At 37.4% G+C, this 18,252-nt stretch overlaps 1 protein-coding gene across 1 annotated transcript in view; it reads left to right on the top strand.

Annotated features, from left to right (window-relative positions):
* Positions 1 to 4,336: 4,336 nt before the first annotated feature.
* Positions 4,337 to 18,252, top strand: part of SPSB4 (splA/ryanodine receptor domain and SOCS box containing 4) — a 57,892-nt gene continuing 43,976 nt past the window's right edge. Inside the window, exon 1 of the mRNA XM_032224892.1 lies at positions 4,337 to 4,727. The gene's annotated coding sequence lies outside the window, so the exon portion shown is untranslated. The remainder of the gene's footprint in view (positions 4,728 to 18,252) is intronic.

Here is an 18,252-nt window from a genome sequence, read left to right as displayed (position 1 = left end):
TTTTGCAGCCCTAGACAGGCGATCCCCCCCCTCAGGACAATGATAAACTGCTTAAAGCAACTTAAGACCAACACGAGCGGGTTTTACTCCTGTGATGTTCCTTTTTTATAACTATCTAAACACCAGCCTCGTCTTCCTTTGAAACTTCTTTGTTCAATCGTGCTGCAAAATGGCGTTTTTACTATGTTGGTGATTGATGATGTAATTAACCGGCTTTATCTCCCCGGAGACTGCTACTCATTAACAAGCAAAATCTACAAATAACTTATTGAGAACTGAGCAGGTGAAGACACTGTTTATCTGTTTATTCTCAGCTTTTATCTATAATGCCTCCCAGGTCTAAGCAGGCAAAACGCTCCCCCCCGCATGTGCTTAAAGAACTTGTTAGTAAATCGCTGCCCTCGCCTCCTACACCCCCTACTGGAGATTCCTTAACACAGGAGCTTCTTTTTCAAATACTCAATGATTTTAAACAAGAAATCAAAGAATTTGTGCTGGATTTATGCGACAAAATACAGACTAAGATTGCCCTAATAAAGGTGGATATGTTTGAAGCTATGTCTACTTTGACAGATTATATCGAAGAAATGGAGACTAAACTGGAAACTTTGGAGGAGGCTAATTCTAATTTGACTTCCAACATCCAAGCATTACAACAAGAGATTAGAGATACTCAAACACAACTTATAATGATAAATTATAACAGAAAGGCGTTTGCAATAAGAGTCAGAGGACTGCCCGAAAAGAAAGGAGAGAACTTGAAACAGACGTTTGTAGAGGCTTTCAGTCAAGCGGTGGGAAGTCCGGGATTCAATTTTGATTGGAATATTCGAAAAATCTATCGCCAGAATTCGTGTGTAGCAGAACAGCGACAGCTTCCAAGAGACATAATTATATACTTTTTCACAAGAGAATCCAGAAATGCGATCATCCATAAGTTTTACAACAACAGGCTCCGAATCGATGGGCAAGATTTGTTTGTCTTTAAAGAAATACCACTCCAGATGCTGCAAGCAAGGAGAGACTATACTTTTTTAACCCAAGAGCTTAAAAATCGTCAAATACAGTATAAATGGGAAGCTCCAGTTGGAATCACAGTTACACTCGAGAATCAAAGATTTCGTCTCAATTCTGTTTTGGAAGCTCGGGACTTTTATTATAAAACTCTGAAGGCGGGGCTTCTTGACTCACTCGGAAATGCGGAAAGACAAGGTGAAGGAAAGACAAGCAGCAATTCACTTGGTTACAAGATGGAGGGAGTTGTTCTCCCCCTACCGGAGAGGCAGAAGAGCGGAAACTGAGGATTTAGCCATATTTTCAAAGTAGCGGGACACGTGGTTATAAGGCAGAGGGTTGCCTTCTCTTTCCGGAAGGGCAGAAGAGTAAAGAATAAAGATCCAGCGATGTCTTTAAAATACTTTTTAAGCTCTTGGACTGATTAAAATTTTAGGATTCCTGTTTGGTACGAAATGGTAAAGCTATGTACCGATGAGGAATGGAAAGAAGCATTGCTTATTTTGGACAGATATTGTATGGGATCTTTATAAGACTTATTTGAATTTTAATCCAAACTGCGCATGAATTGTTTTCTGGTGTGAGGAAAGCGGGGACCAAGATTTATTTGAATTGCGGTTTGGGATGAATGGAGTTGCGAGGAGTGGGGCAGAAGGGAAGGTGGAGCGGGACATCGATGAAGGGATCCTGGGACTGAATGAAGTGGTATGGATTTTGGGCACACATTTTACGGATTTACATGCTTGAAGTATAACATAAAAAGCTCAGGATTTTAAAGTGAAGAGCGAGATCCTAATCTTATGGAATTTGGGCTTGGGAGGAATGGAGATGAGAAACGAGGGGTAGGAAGATGAGTAGCGAAAGTATGATTAGACTGCTCTGTATTTGAAGGTAAATTGATTTTTGTATAAACTATTATTTGAATATAAGGTTAAGAAAGGCTATCTGGAGAGTCTACAGGAAGATGGGGGTAAATATCAAAGAAGCAAGGGACGAAGATAAAATATAAATGGAATGATCTATACTGTTTAAATTTTAAGAATGATGGGAGGCTGAGCATAATGCAAAAGATTTTTATTTTTTTTATTTATTTTTTTTCGTTTTTTTTCTTTTTCAGAGTGTTCTTTTTATTTTATTTTCATTATTATTGTTAATAAGATATTCTAGAAGGTGAATGGTACTGAACTGTGCCGGGTGTGGGACATGGGAAGTCGGAGGGGATTAGGGAGGGGGGTTCATTGGGGGTGGGTGGGTGGGTGGAGATATAGTCTCAATATATAGAATAAGAAGAATACACTTGTATACTGTTGTTCCTTATCTTTTCTTTTTATTTTTCTCTTTTTTTTCATTTTCTTTTTATTTTTTTTCCTTCTCTTTTCTTTTTAGCGCAATTTTTAGTAATTGAATAGATTAATGAATAGAGAAATGCACCAAAGTGAGAAGTAGAGGAAAAGAAGAGGGAGAAGTAAGGAGGGAGGAAGCGGGGAATGTAAGGAGGATGAGAGGGGAAGGAGGGTGAGGAAGGCGAGAAAGGAAGATAGGAGGGGAAAGGGAAGTAGGAGGGGTGATTGTTGGAGGGAGAAAGGAAAGTTGGAGGGGGAGAAGAAGGGGTGTATGAAAGCGACAGGTTGGGTTTATGATGAGTTGTGTTTAGGTTGGGTTTTTTTTTATTATTATATTATTATTATTGCAAATATTCAGTATATAAGTGAATGTACAAAATTGAAAAATGAAAATGAATAAAACATTTGAAAGCAAGGGTAAAAGTCCATTTAGCTATTGTGGCTTCTCATATATTTTAAAGCATCCAAGTTTCTTTCAAACAGTTCTTAACAATTTTTCAAAGGAGTGATTTTGAAGCTTGCTTTTTTACCTGCTGCACTTTTTAAATCCACTTGAGCAGAAACATATTACCACAGACCGACATAGAAATAAAAATATCTTCAGAAGTAATGGAAGTGAGAGGGTTGGAAGATTTAATTCAAAATGGATGAAAGACCTTTTAGAACTCTACTATTGACTATTTCAGACCCACAGCTTCTCAATACCAAAATAGAACTGTCAATTCATGAACCATGCAAAAACATTTAAATAAAATAAAAGACTTTCAGTTTTCAGAATATTTTCGGTTTGATAGAAGGATGGAAGGATAGGTACTAATATTTAAAATCATTTCAAGATAATCAGTTGATTAATTACAATAAATCAAAAGACTGGAACAACCCAATTATTTGGAAAAGTTACAGTAGCAGCAACTTTGGTACCACCACTTTTTTAAAAGATCAAGAAAGTAAGATTTATCAGTGGTTTAAATCATGATTGCATTATAGCAAGGTGTAGGCATCTTCAAACTAGTTGCTGGAAGGCATGAATCCTAGGCTGATGGTGGTTTAGTTCTTAAGTGTTCTTAAGTCCTTGTTATGGCCATTTACATTGTTCTAGCCATCTCCCTAACAAGGAAGGTGTTTGTTGGGTTAAAAAAAAGTATTTTAATTAGAATGGTGCGTACACTGATAAAATGTGGAAACTTTACATGAGAACTATTATTTCACTGGAAGACTTTTAAACTGCCAAGAACCAAAACACAAATAGGCTTCAAAAGAAAGTATATTTATTGGCTGAAATCTCATTTTCTGCAAGAGATTTAGAGTTGTTTTTTTTTTAAAGGTGGGTAGCATTTGATGGAACAAAGCTATCCACATAACAATTGATTCAAAGCAAAAAACCAGGATGCTTGAGTAGGACAATTCCGAAAAAGAGGCAGCGTCGTATGGAAGCCAAAACAGGGCACATTTTTTCCCCCTCCCAAATTCGAGAAAGTCTCAAAATCAGAGACACGAAGGAACTTCTTTCTTTTGATTGCGAGACACCATTTATTCACAAGGGGTTAAATAATGCAGCTCCCGCCTGTGTAAACTCTGGCAGAGAAGTGTGTACACAGACAGGAAATGCAATCTGGGCCACCGTGAGACCAGTTCTGCTGCCCTTCTGCAGTCTGCCGGTGGACTCGCGCTTCGTGTTTGGGTGGGCGTTCACGCACGCCCTCTCGTTCGCTCGCGGGCGGGCTTTCTCTCCCCCATCCCCACCTCCCCCTCTTTCCCTTAGCATGTAGGCTAAGTGGCGATGCGAAGAGGCGGGGGGGGGAGGGAAGAGAAGGGGCGTCACCATCTGTTGTTAATTCTCCGGTCATTGGATTAGTAGCCCTCGGTGATGAGATCAGCAAGATCAGCTTTCAGGATGGGGTGCTGTACTGGCTTTAGCTGCAGGCTCTTCCCATCTGGGCTGTCTGTGTCATAAAAGGGGAGAGCTAAGAAAGGGGCGGGGGAGAGGCTGGGCAGAGAGAAAGAAGAAAGCCGAGGCATAAAAGCTGGAGGAATCTTTGAAGAAACAACGGCGAGGCAGCCGGGGCGGCAAAGGGCAGGCTGCCCAGAGGCCACTTTTCCTTCAGCCGAGAGTTTACAGCGGGGAGTTTCCTGTCGGTGCGGCTCGCCTCGATTGTCTGCTGCAAACGCGTGGAGCACGTGAAGTCCAGAAACCGGCGCCGGGCCGGGAGTGGAGGGAAGCGGACGGGCTATTTCTGCCGAGTTCTGGTGCCATCACCCCCACTTCCCATCACCCTACCGTGGCGTGGTTCCTCCCCGGCGTTGAGCTCCAACTTTTCTGAGTTGTTGCCTCCGGAGCGGGAATAGCATATCACAAAACCAGCAATTGGGGTAAGCAATAACGGGGTGTGGACGTGTTTTGTCCCCACTGTTGAAGGGAAATAATCTTGCAAACGTCCCAAGATTCTCTGTTGTTGATTCTGCTTCCAAGCGGCTTGTCTTTTCTCTCTGGATTTTTATGTATACGTTAAAAAAAAAAAAGAACGAGGCACTGTAGATGCTATAAATCCAAGACACGCGGGATTGACGGCGAGATGCTTCATTGTTTTTATGGTAAGTGTCTGGAAAAAGTGACGGCTAATCGGGAATGGTTTACTCAGCTGGCGATTGGACGTCAACATTTAATTGTGTCTCAAAAAATATAACGTTGAAGGAAAACAATGCTTGGCTTGGTGATTAAACAGCTGTTGCTAAAAATGAAACGGGGGGGTAGAACTTCAGCGGCCCTTTGTAGATGCAGATTTAAAGTCTGGCTAAGCTTGGCTTGTTTGTATGAGGAATAAGTGGCTGATTATCGGAGAACAAATGAGCATGCGGTAGGTTACATGCGCTGTCTGAAACCATTATATTTTGCCAGGATGTTATAAACGGAGCTGAGACAAGGTTTAATTTACCAGGCTCACTTGTTCTAAGAGATGCAAGAATAATTTCCTGTGATCAAAGCTTCCTTGATGAAGCACTGTGACCCTAGTCTCTGCATGTACTGAGCCTTGTAAAAAGTAATGTAAATTCTACAATGAGCATCACATTTTCGTGCTAGTCATGCTTCCCAGAACAGCTGATTTCTCAATACTCCTGCAAAGTTACTGGATTTTTAAGTACAAATAACTCGTTCTAAAAAAAGGGGGGGGTATGAATTTTATATGGACCAGAAGTTTTGTGTCCAAAGGTTTTCAACTATTGCTTTAATCATAGCTTCGCTTGAAGTGATTAGACTAATTAACTTTGTCCCTTCCCTTCCCAGTCCTTTCAACAGTACTCCTTGTCCTGTTCTGGGTGGTAGAAACTATTCCATTGTGAAATAATTCATTCAAGGAATGTGTTTGTAGAGTTGGGAAGAGGCAGGACTCAGCCAATATCTTTCAGCTTCTGGCGGCTGAACCTTTTGTTTGGTCAATATATCGTGTTGCATTTTGGATGCTGAAAGGTCCTGTCTCTATTGAGATTTTTATTTAATTTTACAAATCGAGGAATGGAATTATATATTAGGGGGGAGGGAAGTATATATAGGTGCCAGCATCAATAACTGTAGAGATAGCGTGGATGAAGAGAGCTTCCCAAGATCTCAAATTCAAGAATGGAAGCCATTCTTCTATTTGTGTCTTGTTATTTGACCCAGCACAACCCCTCTGCTCAGTTTCATCACTTGCACTTAGGAGAAAAGTAATACTTTCCTTTCTGGCAAGGGCACCGAAGCTTAATTTATTAATGCATCTGAGACACTCTGACTTTCTCAAGACACTGCTAAGGAAGAATGAACAGAGTATACATTGGAAGCTGTGAAATGAAACACCACATTTTTATAGTAACTCTTTGTGGGAAACAATAGATTAGACTGAGAGTCCACGTTTAAGGTCCTATTGAATCTCATTATTTTGTCATTTTTAACAAGCAATGACCCTACCAGGAACTATTTGTATAGAACGGTAAAGATTATCATGAAAGTATATCTTTTATATATTTGGTACATGCCTAGTTTGTAAATAACTAGCAGCCTTGAAAAGAGTGTCCTTACCTATATCACATAGGTATATAACTCAACCAGTAAAGACAGAGGCTTGAAGTAACTGCAGTGCAGTCAAACTGTGTTAGCCATTTCAGTTCCAGTAAAACCAATGGAAGTTGGTTATTAGTTTTTAGCCACAGTACTTTCAAAGAAACTGACATAGATTAGATCCTGTATGCTGGTCCACTGATCATGGTTATTGATTAGATTGGGGGGGGGGATATTTTAGACTTCCAAGGAAAACTTTTTGTTGCAGATCCTTGTTAGCTTCCAAAATAAATAGCCTCGTGTCGCACGATGATGCCTGCTGAGTGAAAACTATCTCCTGCTGCTTTGTGGCAACACTCATTAAGTCTCCAGACTTCTTGTGGTAGGGTAAGCGTAGCATAATGGATTTTCCGTGTACCAAGAGCAGACAACTATTCCTGTCTCCCTTCCTCCCTAGATGCTGCTTGTCCCAGTTCTGTGTTTAGGTCACTGTCTAACTCTTTCAAGTGAAATGTTTGTCGCACTCAGTCTTTCGTCTCCTGTTTACTAGTGTTACATCTGCTGGATGTTGATGTCTTGAGGAACAGGAAATTATTTTTATATTCATTCAGCAATTCTGTTCCCATATTCAGTTCTCGCAAATAATTTATTGCATATTTACTCCATTTACATTACATACCTAACTGACTGGTTACAGTTCGCAGGAAAAATAGGGTTGTCACAGTCCAAAACTTGAGAATTGTCTTTGTGATTCCTGGGCATTTCCCCCCTCCCTTTTAGAATTTTTTTGTTGGAACAGCATACAGAACACAGCAAGGTTGAATCTAGTAGTAAGCCCTGAAATTAAAAGGTTAGTTTTTCTCATATTTCTTTTGGAAATATAACTTTATTGTAGGTTTGCATTTTCTCTCTGAGATCTTTTTAACAGGGCTTTTTGAACACTTTTTAATGAGGTCAGGATCTATGCATTGATGGCTAACCTTTTTGTTGTCACTTGCTGAAAGCGTGCACATGTGTGTCCATACCCATAATGCAATGCACACGTGACAACCGCCCTATGTGCCCCGCCCTCCTGTGCATGCGTGCATGCCCCCACGTTCTACTTTCCCCCCTGCGCATGTGAATGTGTTCCCCGGACACTGTTTTGGGCCTAGAAGACATCCCAGAAGCCTCTTGAGGCAAAAAATGGGGTACGGGGGAAGCATGTGCCCGCCCGCACCCACAAATGCACGTGTAACCCCCCCCCCATGTATGTGTGCACATCTCCCGCATCTGCCCTGCTCCCCACACATGCATGGCAGAGGCCTGAAAATCAACTGGCCGGAGGGAGGTGCATGGGCATGCGCATGCGTGGTGGAGCTGAGCTGGGATGACGACTCACATGCCTGTGGAGAACCTAGGTACACCATCATGGATCTAGTGCATAAATGGAATTTATATTTTTAAAGCTTTCCTTTTCTTCTTTCTTTGAAAGTGCTAATTCTAGCTAGTTCTGCCGTTTTTCATACATCCTTTATTAACAGGATTCTTCCAAGACATCAATATTACTATAATAAAAATGCTTTGAAACTATAAGATCTTCAAGATTCAGTTCTTACCTTCTAAGGTAACATACTTGATGGAAATTGAATAATTGCGAGAGTTCCATCAATTTTCAAATGCTATTGGAATATGTAAATCCCAAGCCTTAGGCCAATATAATATAGTTGCGCCCCTTTCTGGATCGGGATGCTCTGTGCATAGTCACTCATGCCCTCGTCCTTTCTCGCCTGGACTACTGTAATGCTCTCTACATGGGGCTGCCCTCGAAGAGCACCCGGAGGCTTCAACTGGTTCAGAATGCGGCTGCGTGGATTCTCATGGGGGGCACCTAGGTGCTTCCATGTTACACCCCTTTTAGGCGGCCTGCACTGGTTGCTGGTTGTTCTTCCGGGTGAGATTCAAGGTACTAATTATGACCTTTAAAGCTCTCCTTGGCTTAGGCCCAGGATACCTGTGAGACCACCTACTGCCACTGATAGCCTCCCACCGTCCAGTGCGATCCACAGAGTTGGCCTCCTCAGGGTGCCGTCGGCCAGACAGTGTCGGCTAATGAACCTTCTCTGTGGGAGCGCCTTCCCTCTGGAATGAGCTGCCCCCGGAGCTTCGTATAATCCCCGACCTCCAGTCCTTCCGACGTGCCAGCTTGGCTTGAACAAAACAAAATAAATTATTGATTATTGTTAATTTTAATCAAATTTGTTTTTAAAAAATGTTATTGTTAATCTTAATTGAGTTTTTTTGGATATTCTATTTAATTTTTTTTAACTTTTGTAATATGTGTTTTTTTAATGTTGTACGCCGCCTTGAGTCCTTGGGAGAAAGGCGGCATATAAATCCAATAAACCAAACCTAAACCAAACAGCAGTTTGTAGTTCTGAAAAGTCAGCCTGGGTTCAGATAAATTTGGAAAAAGCCCACTTTGTGAGTTATTAACAGTCATTCTGACCTCATAGTGCATAATTAATTAATCCGGTAACTATCAATGCAAGGTTGAAGATGGCTTGGTTCATTGACATTTTTAAAAGCATATTTATTATATTACATATATACATATTCATCACCTTTGGTTCATGTAGGATGACCAGCTTCATTCATCAATATGGTCTTTGCAATACATCTGAATATTATTTCTGTGTCTGTCTAATAGATATCCCTATTCTAATGAGTGTTCCATCTTACACTGCTTCTTGTCCTCTAGCTGAATCATGTACATCTGCTGCTTTTTGGGGTGTTGGTTTACTAAGATTATTCCAAGGTAAACAGTCTGTTCCCAGAATATGTGGCCAGCACTTCCCTGTTTTTATTTTTGTGCACATTTAAAGTCATTCTCATCTGTAGAATCAAAACTGTCTTTTAGATTGTAGTGTGGTATTTATTTGTCTACTTGGTATGGGAAAATATTTATCTCTGTCCTAGGGAGAAAATAGATACAAACCAAAGGATAGCAGTGAAAAGGTACAATAATTTTCCATTCTTATTCTAATCTTTATTAGGGAAAAATAATGTGTGTTCATAAGATAGAAATTCTAGCATAAAAGAGAATACATAAATAAAACATTAATTATGTAAGAGTTTCTATGTATGATGTGCAAGTGCACAATGATGCCATCATGGTTTCAACTAGACTGTGCTTTGTAATTATGAAATGAAGTGACTATTACAATTACAGTTGGCCATTATCTTTATCAGTGCAGGCCTTTGTTAGTGGGTTCCATATGTAGAGTAATATTCCAGTTGCAGATAGAAAAAAACGATGTATCCCACATGGAGGCATGATCAATTCTTACAATTCTTACTACAAAATTTATAATTCGGTTAAATTAAGCATTAGTCATTCTCTGTCCAATTTTTGGTATTAACTTTTCTGAAAAAATATATTTATTTTAAATAAAACAATAACAACACCCCCATAATAATAGACTGAGCTTATTATATTAAAGATGTTATAGTACGTGTGTGTGTGTGTGTGTGTGTGTTTATCCAAGAGTACTCGCCTTGCAGAAAGATGGGTGGTAACCAAATTTATTAAATTAAACACACACACACCAAAACATGAGATCTTGGCATGGTGTGGGGTGTGAATTCAGCCTTTGTAGTTTATAGACAGTTGATGACTTTGTGTGGTCTATGGATCAAGCCAATAATGGCTTATTCAGGTAATCATGGTTTAGTGCTAATGATCTCATTTGCATTGCCAACTGGCTTGGAGTGATATGTTGTTAATAAGTAATAACAGAATTATAGAGTTTGAAGAGATCTTCAACATCATCTAATCCATCTTTCTACTCCTTTCAGGATCCACTAGTATATCTACAATAGATGCCTACTTAACCCCTCTCTGAAGACTTTCAGTGAAGTAGAATGCATCAAGTCATGTGGTGGTCTGTTCCATGGTCCATGGCCAAATAGCTCTTAATGTCAGAAAGTCCTCCTCTATCTAGGTTGAACCTTATATCCTTGTTCTTCTAATGTGTTAATTCTATTCCTTTTTTTCTGTGATAATAGACTTTTTGTTTCTATGAATGCAGTAGTTACCGGCTAGATAGTGATTTTTTACTTCCCTAAGCCAGATGAAATTTAATACAGAATATAATGTCTATTTTGAGAAATCTATTCAGGCATCTGAATAATTAAGAACTGAGAGCACTATGAAGCCCAGAGACCTCAGTGCTGTAAAAGAACTGACATTCTGTGATGGGGAAAGGTTGCCAGCTCAATGAATTCTAGAACATTGCCTGGAAGAAAATCAAGAAATGACACTGCACTTGAAGTACATCTTCCTTTTATACCAAACCAAATAGAAACCTTAGATTCAATAATTGGAGTTAATCATTAATTAATCTAATTAATTTAATTTAATCTATTATTTTAGTTAATCTAATCACTGCTTATTTCTACATTATTTCTACCTTTATCACAGGCTGAACTAGCAACCAAAATGGAAAGCCCTTTCTAACTTAAAAAGCTTGAATCAATCTAGTTTGGTACTAATGTTTTTTTGGACTAGTCTGTCAGAGAGAAGATTGCAACTTAATATTTATTCAGAAGCTTGGAATGCCTTCTTGCCCTCCTTTCTCACAAAGTAAAACAAAGCACCTATTTCATGGGGACAGTTCCATATCTTTTGGAAATTGCACTAAGCAACATATCCATCTTTTGCAAAACTTTGTGCAGTAGGAAACTCTTCATTGTGTTAAACTCTGGCAGCTAAATCTTGTACTTTCCTCTTCTGAATTAGGACATGTTAAATTTAGGGGTTTACTATCAGGTATGTAAGGTTTCAGGTTTTGATAGATTGTGTTTCTTGTACAATTTTAACTGAAAGCAGAGAATTGTCTCACTTTGGGGCAAATACTAAATATCTGTAGAGTTCATAAATGCTGGTAAGATTTGATTGTTAATACACAGGCTGAAGTTCATCTCATTGTAATTTGTTTTTACTTTCTCAAGTCTTTTCTTACAGTATTTGGCTAAGAGGTTATAACTTATAATAGAAATCTGTAGCATGGTCAGGTATTTAAATGTTCCAGATCATCAAGTGATATCTATCTCGATCCCTTTCATGATGAAATAAAACCATTATGTATGAAATTGAAAGTTTGATGGATGTCATTTCCCGCACATTTTGTTCTTAAATTATAGAAGCATTTCACATAGCTATCAAAAAAGTTGTAGGGCTACATCTGAGGGCTGCAAAAAATCTTGGTATGAGATGATGACAACAAAAAGATGCAGAAATATATCACTTTTTGCTGTTATCTAGTGATCATACAGACTTTTGAAGCCCAGATACAGTAGATACAGATTTTGTTTCCCCTGGAATCTGTTTTAAAGTGTTCATTTTTTTAAAATGTTCATAGAATGAAAAAGTTAGAATGGATGTTGACTGTCATCTAGGCGACAGTTCCACTACCTTTCTGACTTTGCGGACTGGCAGGGGGAGGGAATGGTTCAGTGCGAGTGGTGGGCACACATGTACACACATGTGCAGCTCCATTTGTGCAAGCAGTGGATACATGCTCCTGCCGCTCACTCAAATGGAATTGCATGCATTCTTGTCCACTGCTCATGCAAGTGGAGTTGTGTGCGCGCTCACCTTACCGCTTCTGTAGCCTGATTCCAAATGGACTGTGGCCCGGTATTGGGTCGCGGCCTGGTGGTTGGTTATCCTGATCTAGACACAACCTCTGCCCAACCTAGGAATCAAGTATTACACCTCCCCGCAGAAGGCTATATGGTTTCTGTTGAAACATAGCTGACCATGTCTCAAGGCAATTAGTTCTATTATTGAACAGTTTAATGGAAACATATTTCCCCAATGTCTAAATGTCTTTTAAACTCTTTACTTTTTGTCCTCTATTTTCTGGATCACTTTTGCCTTATCTTTTCCATGATAGCCTTTTAGATACTTGAAGACAACTATCTTCCCTTCTAATAGTTTTATCCAGGTTAAGCATACCCAATCTCTCAAAACATCTCTCCTTTTTCAGCTCAGTTCACTAGTCCCTCTTATCGGGATATGTTCTAACTTGTTAGTTTACATTTCATTTTTTGGCCATATTATTAGAAAAGATTCCTATATCCATCTATATTTGCCTACCTTTATAATGGTCCATAAGAATAACGTAGGGCGAGAAGAAGAAAAAACACAGCCTAAACAATGCAGGTATTCTAAAATGTATTCTAAAATTCCAAATCATTTTTGAAGTTTGCATAGCCTTAATGTTTAAGTGTGATGTCATTGCACCATTGATTGTTTTTACTTCAAATTTGATACCTTTACAGGAACTTAAATTCGAACAGGAACTTAAATATGAAAACATATTTTTTTTCTAGTTTGAATGCTCTTTATGCTATTACAGACACTGTCTCAATCAGCCTGACTGAATTGCTTTTGAACCAGTTATCTTCTGGCAAACATTTCTGAGAATAATGTTTACAAGAATTAGAGCTTAGTATACCATTCAGTACTTCTTGGAGAAAGGGGAGAATATAAATAAATTTCACACATACCCCTCACAAAAACCCCCTCTAAATTTGCTTCCTGCTCCTAAAGATGATGAAAGAAAGATCTTTGCCTGTCAAACTGTAAATTTAGTTTTCATCCAGCATGTTTTATCTGAAGTTTCATTTCCCTGCGCTAAAAACTGTGTGTGATTTGTTGCTTTATTGCAAATTATAGTTTCTTCGCTTATTTAGTTTTCCTTATTCAGCTTATACTGTTGCTTTTTTACTCAAGCAAGTATTTGACAATAAAACATACATTAAATTGGATACTAAAATTAACTAAAGCAGAACAAGGTATCTTTGTGCATTTTCTAAACACCAAGCTGGTGATAGACAAAAACAGTTCCAGAAAATGTGCATTCCATAGTGTGGGAGCAATACAAGAGAAGCCCATTCTCTGCACGCTAGGTAATATGTTAAAATAAAAGCAAGACAGCTATTTCAAGTATCTTTATATTCCTGCACAGATTGGGTTTAGTGGCCTAGATAGCCCATTCAGCGGTTTCATTTGGTGATTCTATTCTCTCATTTAGATTTGGCTCCCATTAAACAATATTATGGGAGAGGCAGTAGCCTTCTAAATAGCCAGATCTTAAACTATATAATGCTTTAAAAGTAAATATGAGTGCATCCAGCAAGCTGTGCAGATCGTTTGGTACTGGATTCATAAGTCCCTATAATTTTACATTGTGTAGTAACCGGGCACTTTTTAAAGTGCATTCCTAACTGTGCCAACTGAAAATCCACTTAAACTGTCCAGACGTGTTAATAGAGTCACTTAGGGGAAATGGGTACTATTAGAAATAAGATGAATAAAAATAAATAAATAAATAGAAGCATTAAAAAAAACAAGTAGTTTTGTCAGAATGACTCTTGCAATACAAGCATTGTCTTTTATGTATGTGCAACACCATGACAGGCTATAAAGTAATCCAAGTTTGCAACAGTGAGCAATGGCTCATCCTGCTTTATTTCTCCCCTGCAGGCAGTGGAAACTCCACTTCTTTGGAACACATAAACAAGTCACAGCTCCCATCATGTTGCTATGTTTTACCATCTTGCTTGTTTTGTCTTTTGACCCCTCAGAGCATACACATTTAGACGCTTGCAACCACATCCAAAATTAGCTGAACCAGAATCCCCCAGTTTCCTATTCACCAGCACTTTTGGTACTCTTTTATTTCTGCTTCATTAAAAGGATGGTTATGCAGAATATGACATTAAGTTTCGTACCAGTTGTTTTTATAAGTACTTCTTTCCAGTTAAAGTGAAAAGATTCAGAATTTTATGGTCTATGTGTAACAAGTAATTGGAAAGCTATTGTCAGAAAAGGATACTATTTTGCAAAACAAAATATTGTTTTTGACTTTTAAGAGTTTTTGTATAGTCAATTTAATTGCACAAACCAATTGAAGATGTATTCTATCCCTTTTCTAGTTTGGCCTCAAAAGTTAGACATTCCAGTCTCAATGAATTACTTGTTGAAATTTGGAATTGTGAAACAATAAATTCTGTAAGAGTAAATATGCATAAGATTATTGTGTCTTTGGATTATTTTATCATTCTGTAAGTCAGGGATGGGTAATATGTTGCTGAATTATAATTCATACTATGCCCTTTTATGCCTGGGGAAATGTAAGTTGTAGTTATTAGAGTTTTCGCTTTTCTGTTCTATATTGTATCACATAGTGGCAACATTAGTTTGGGTAAATATATATCATAACTGTTTTATAGCATTTAGAGTTTTAAACTGGCTTGATTATAAATTAGTTTGTTCTTTTCTATAGAACAATCAGAATGGAATTAGAGATACTATTATCTGTAATTATAATTTTAAATGTTGTGTTTGTTAAGAGTTTTCTTCGAAACAGTAATGCTTTAGGAAAGTATTCAAGGGTTTGAAACTTCTAAGAAAGATTATACTAAGCTGCAAATCCCCAAACAACTGCTGATATATAGAATTCAGTCAGGTTCTATTCATGTTCCTATAATTGAAATTCACCAACAGTGTCACTACATAGCATAAAGAGATACTCACTCTGCCAGTTTCCTTTACCACCAAAGTCTTAGCCATTGCTTTATTGAAAGCATTGTTGCATAATCAAAGATAATAGTAGAAGTTTGAAAGTAAAGAATGCTTGTTCTCAGTGGGGTGTTTGCCTTTTGTCATTGGCAAACCAATCAAACCTCATTGTGAGTACTGAATACTTCCTCAAAATTTAGCCAGCAAGTCTTTCAGTAGTAAGTAATCCTGCAATCTTTTCTTATACAATTGATAATTCTACCTTATATCTCTGTAATGCAAATATATTGGTCATTCTTTTTTATATGCTTTTTTCTTGTTATTGTTCCTAAAGGTAAGATCTTGAGTAAATTATATTTGCCCATCTGATATTTGAAATTTGAATTGAAAGTATTTAAATAGATGAGATTTTCAGCTAGAATGAAGTACTACACAGTATTCTCAGAGTTTTCTTTTACGTTTTCTGTTACTTCATGAATCAAGTACTAGTGCTCTACATTGCTTTAAGTAACATCTATAACATTAAGTTATACATTTCTGAAAGATCATGCAACAATATTATTCTAAACAATGAAATTATATTTTCAAATTAGCTGATCAATTAAGCAAGACAAAGATAACAATGTAGACATATGCAGCTAAAAATGTCCATAATGTTGATATTTGTCTTCTTTTTACAGATATCTGTGAACATTGTGAGTATATGTACATTCACACATTTAGTATTGGGTTCAACTTTCTCATGATATGTAGAAACTATTGTACAGTGGTGTAAAGGATTAGACAGTGAAAGTGTAAATGTAAAGATTTTTATGTTTTATTTTTATGTTGATTTTACTTGGCTTGTGCTAATAAATTGGAACACTGAGAACAGTCTCTTGATTGACCAGTAATAAAAGAAGATGAAAAGTTGATGGGAGTAGAAAATATCCTATACTCTTTGTATCTCTGACCTAATAACCTTTCCATCTTAATCATATGTAGTTGAAGCAGAGTGACCTGCTAATGTTTTATCAGCCAAGAACAATAGCTATGTCAAGAGCATTCTTAACTAAGGTGTATTGTCCTAGCCTAATTAAAATTATTATATATACCGTCCAGCATTTTCTATTCTTGCAGTTAATTAACTGGATTATTTTGAAAATATGCTGATAAATCTTAGGTAAAGGGTTTACTTCCTTGAAGAAGGAAGATTATTTTTGCCTACCTCACAATTTGCATCTACAATTCCAGATGCCTTCATTCCTAATGTCAGCTCCTAAAATATTTTAATAATGTATTTCATTGGTGTGCTACGAATGTCTGTCTAGGCTCCCACAAGTGCTTCTCAATGACTTATACATGACTGGTTTCAGAATAGAATTGTAGAACGACTAATCATTTTGTGTCTTGCTTATATGTGTATGCCAGTTTCTTCAAGGAAAACTGATACTCAGAATATTTAAAATCCTAAAGGTTTTGTCTTTGCTTATTCGTTTAATCTTTCTATATCAACATTGTTTTCTACTCATCTTTTGGTGTATGCTTTTGTTCTTCTCCTATATGGATTAATCTAGCTTTTCCATATTTTTAAAAAATGAGCTGGTAAAAACAGTTATTTTACCTTTTTTACCTTGACCATAGATGTTCCGCTGAATGAAAGTATGTTTATTTTCAATATAAGTATGATAAAATAAAATAAGCCTATACATTATAGTTAAGTCAATCCTGACTGTCTACACTTATTTCTTTTCTTTTCTCTTTGATATGACATCATGCCATAACTGACTGTATAATCCATGTATTATTAATATATTCTGAAATCAATTATTTTAGACCATAGGTGTCAAACTCGCAGCTCAAGTTGCCATCACGTGATGTATCACAACGTTTTTCCAGTTTGACAGCCCTGTTTTAGAGGCTTGTGAGCCTGAAACAATGAGTTTGTGTGCTAGTGCAAATCTGAGACATGGCAAAAAAAATTGCAAATTGCCAACATATCACCACGGGACACTGCAACCTCTTGTAAATGTGCACAGGTTGTCAAGTGCCCAAAATGTGATCACATGACTGATTTTTAATTTATTTTTTCTTTCACTTATTTGTGTCCAGTTCTCAGAAATTGCCAACTATGCAAATGATGGCATAACTATATTTTTTACTTATTTCATATGGATTCATCATGATACTCTTTACTTTTGTCACCAGTTTCATAGTTAGATCTTTCTTCACAATCAAAAATGATAATCTCACTTGTTTTGTGATATAGCATGAATTTTCAACAGTGGAATACTGTCTGCCCAACTTAATTTTTGCAAAGCTCCACTTTCATTATTGGTACTGATAATGCTCTATATAATATCTTGGCAGTTCCATTAAAAAAACACTGGGAAATGAAACTCTTTTTCCTGCTTCAATTTGGATTACTCTCTGCTATGTGCAAACAGAGCTGTTATCCTGAGCATTTTTTCCCATTATGTACATGTGAAACCACAAAAATATTTTTGCCCCTATAGTATTTTAAAGAACAACTATTTTTTCTTACAGCAAGTCATTAAGAGCTAAGCAAAAAATATTAAGAGAACATTTTAGCAAAGATATAGGCCTCCAGATGTGGCATGACTTAATTACAAGTGAGCTTTTCCACAGGACAGATGTGAAATCTTAAAATAGCAGTTTGTCATGTAATATAGGGCAACTCTTCATAATCTCAGCTACAGACAGGTCTAGGAAGGAGGCAATGGCAAATCACTTTTGAAAAAACTTGCCAAGAAAACTGCAGGAACTTGTCCAGGCAATCTCTGAGAATTGAGTAGAAGGGGGGCGGGGGAATACAGAGGATGGTGCTCACCTCACAATCACTGATCACATTTTCTCAGGTTTCAGAAAATAATCCTAAATTACCTCACACTGTCATCTAGCTATCTTGAATCCCAATTACTATAATCCTTGACCATAACAACCAAATAAGTTGGCTAAGAATATAAAGATTTGGACTCCAATTTAATAAAACAAAATTAGCTACAAATGCTATGGCAGTTAGTTTTTGGAATCCATTTTAAAAATAGCCTATTTAAGACATACAATTTGAATCATCAGTGGTGACTAAAGACAGGATCATTAACAATTATCTCTTTTCATTTGCTAACTTTCTTTAGCAAGGCAAATTATCTTAAGATATTGATTGTAAGATTAAACCATGCTTCATTTGAGATTAGTCTAATACACTATGACAACTTTAAACATATGGGCTCCATAATATTGTTCAGAGGTTCCTAGCCAGATGGTATTTGCTACAGTGTACTGTACAA

Source organism: Thamnophis elegans, chromosome 10 (genome assembly GCF_009769535.1).
Source record: "Thamnophis elegans isolate rThaEle1 chromosome 10, rThaEle1.pri, whole genome shotgun sequence".
NCBI lineage: Eukaryota > Metazoa > Chordata > Lepidosauria > Squamata > Colubridae > Thamnophis > Thamnophis elegans.
The sequence above is the reverse complement of the archived record's forward strand: the minus strand, read 5'-3'. Positions and strand labels throughout refer to the sequence as shown.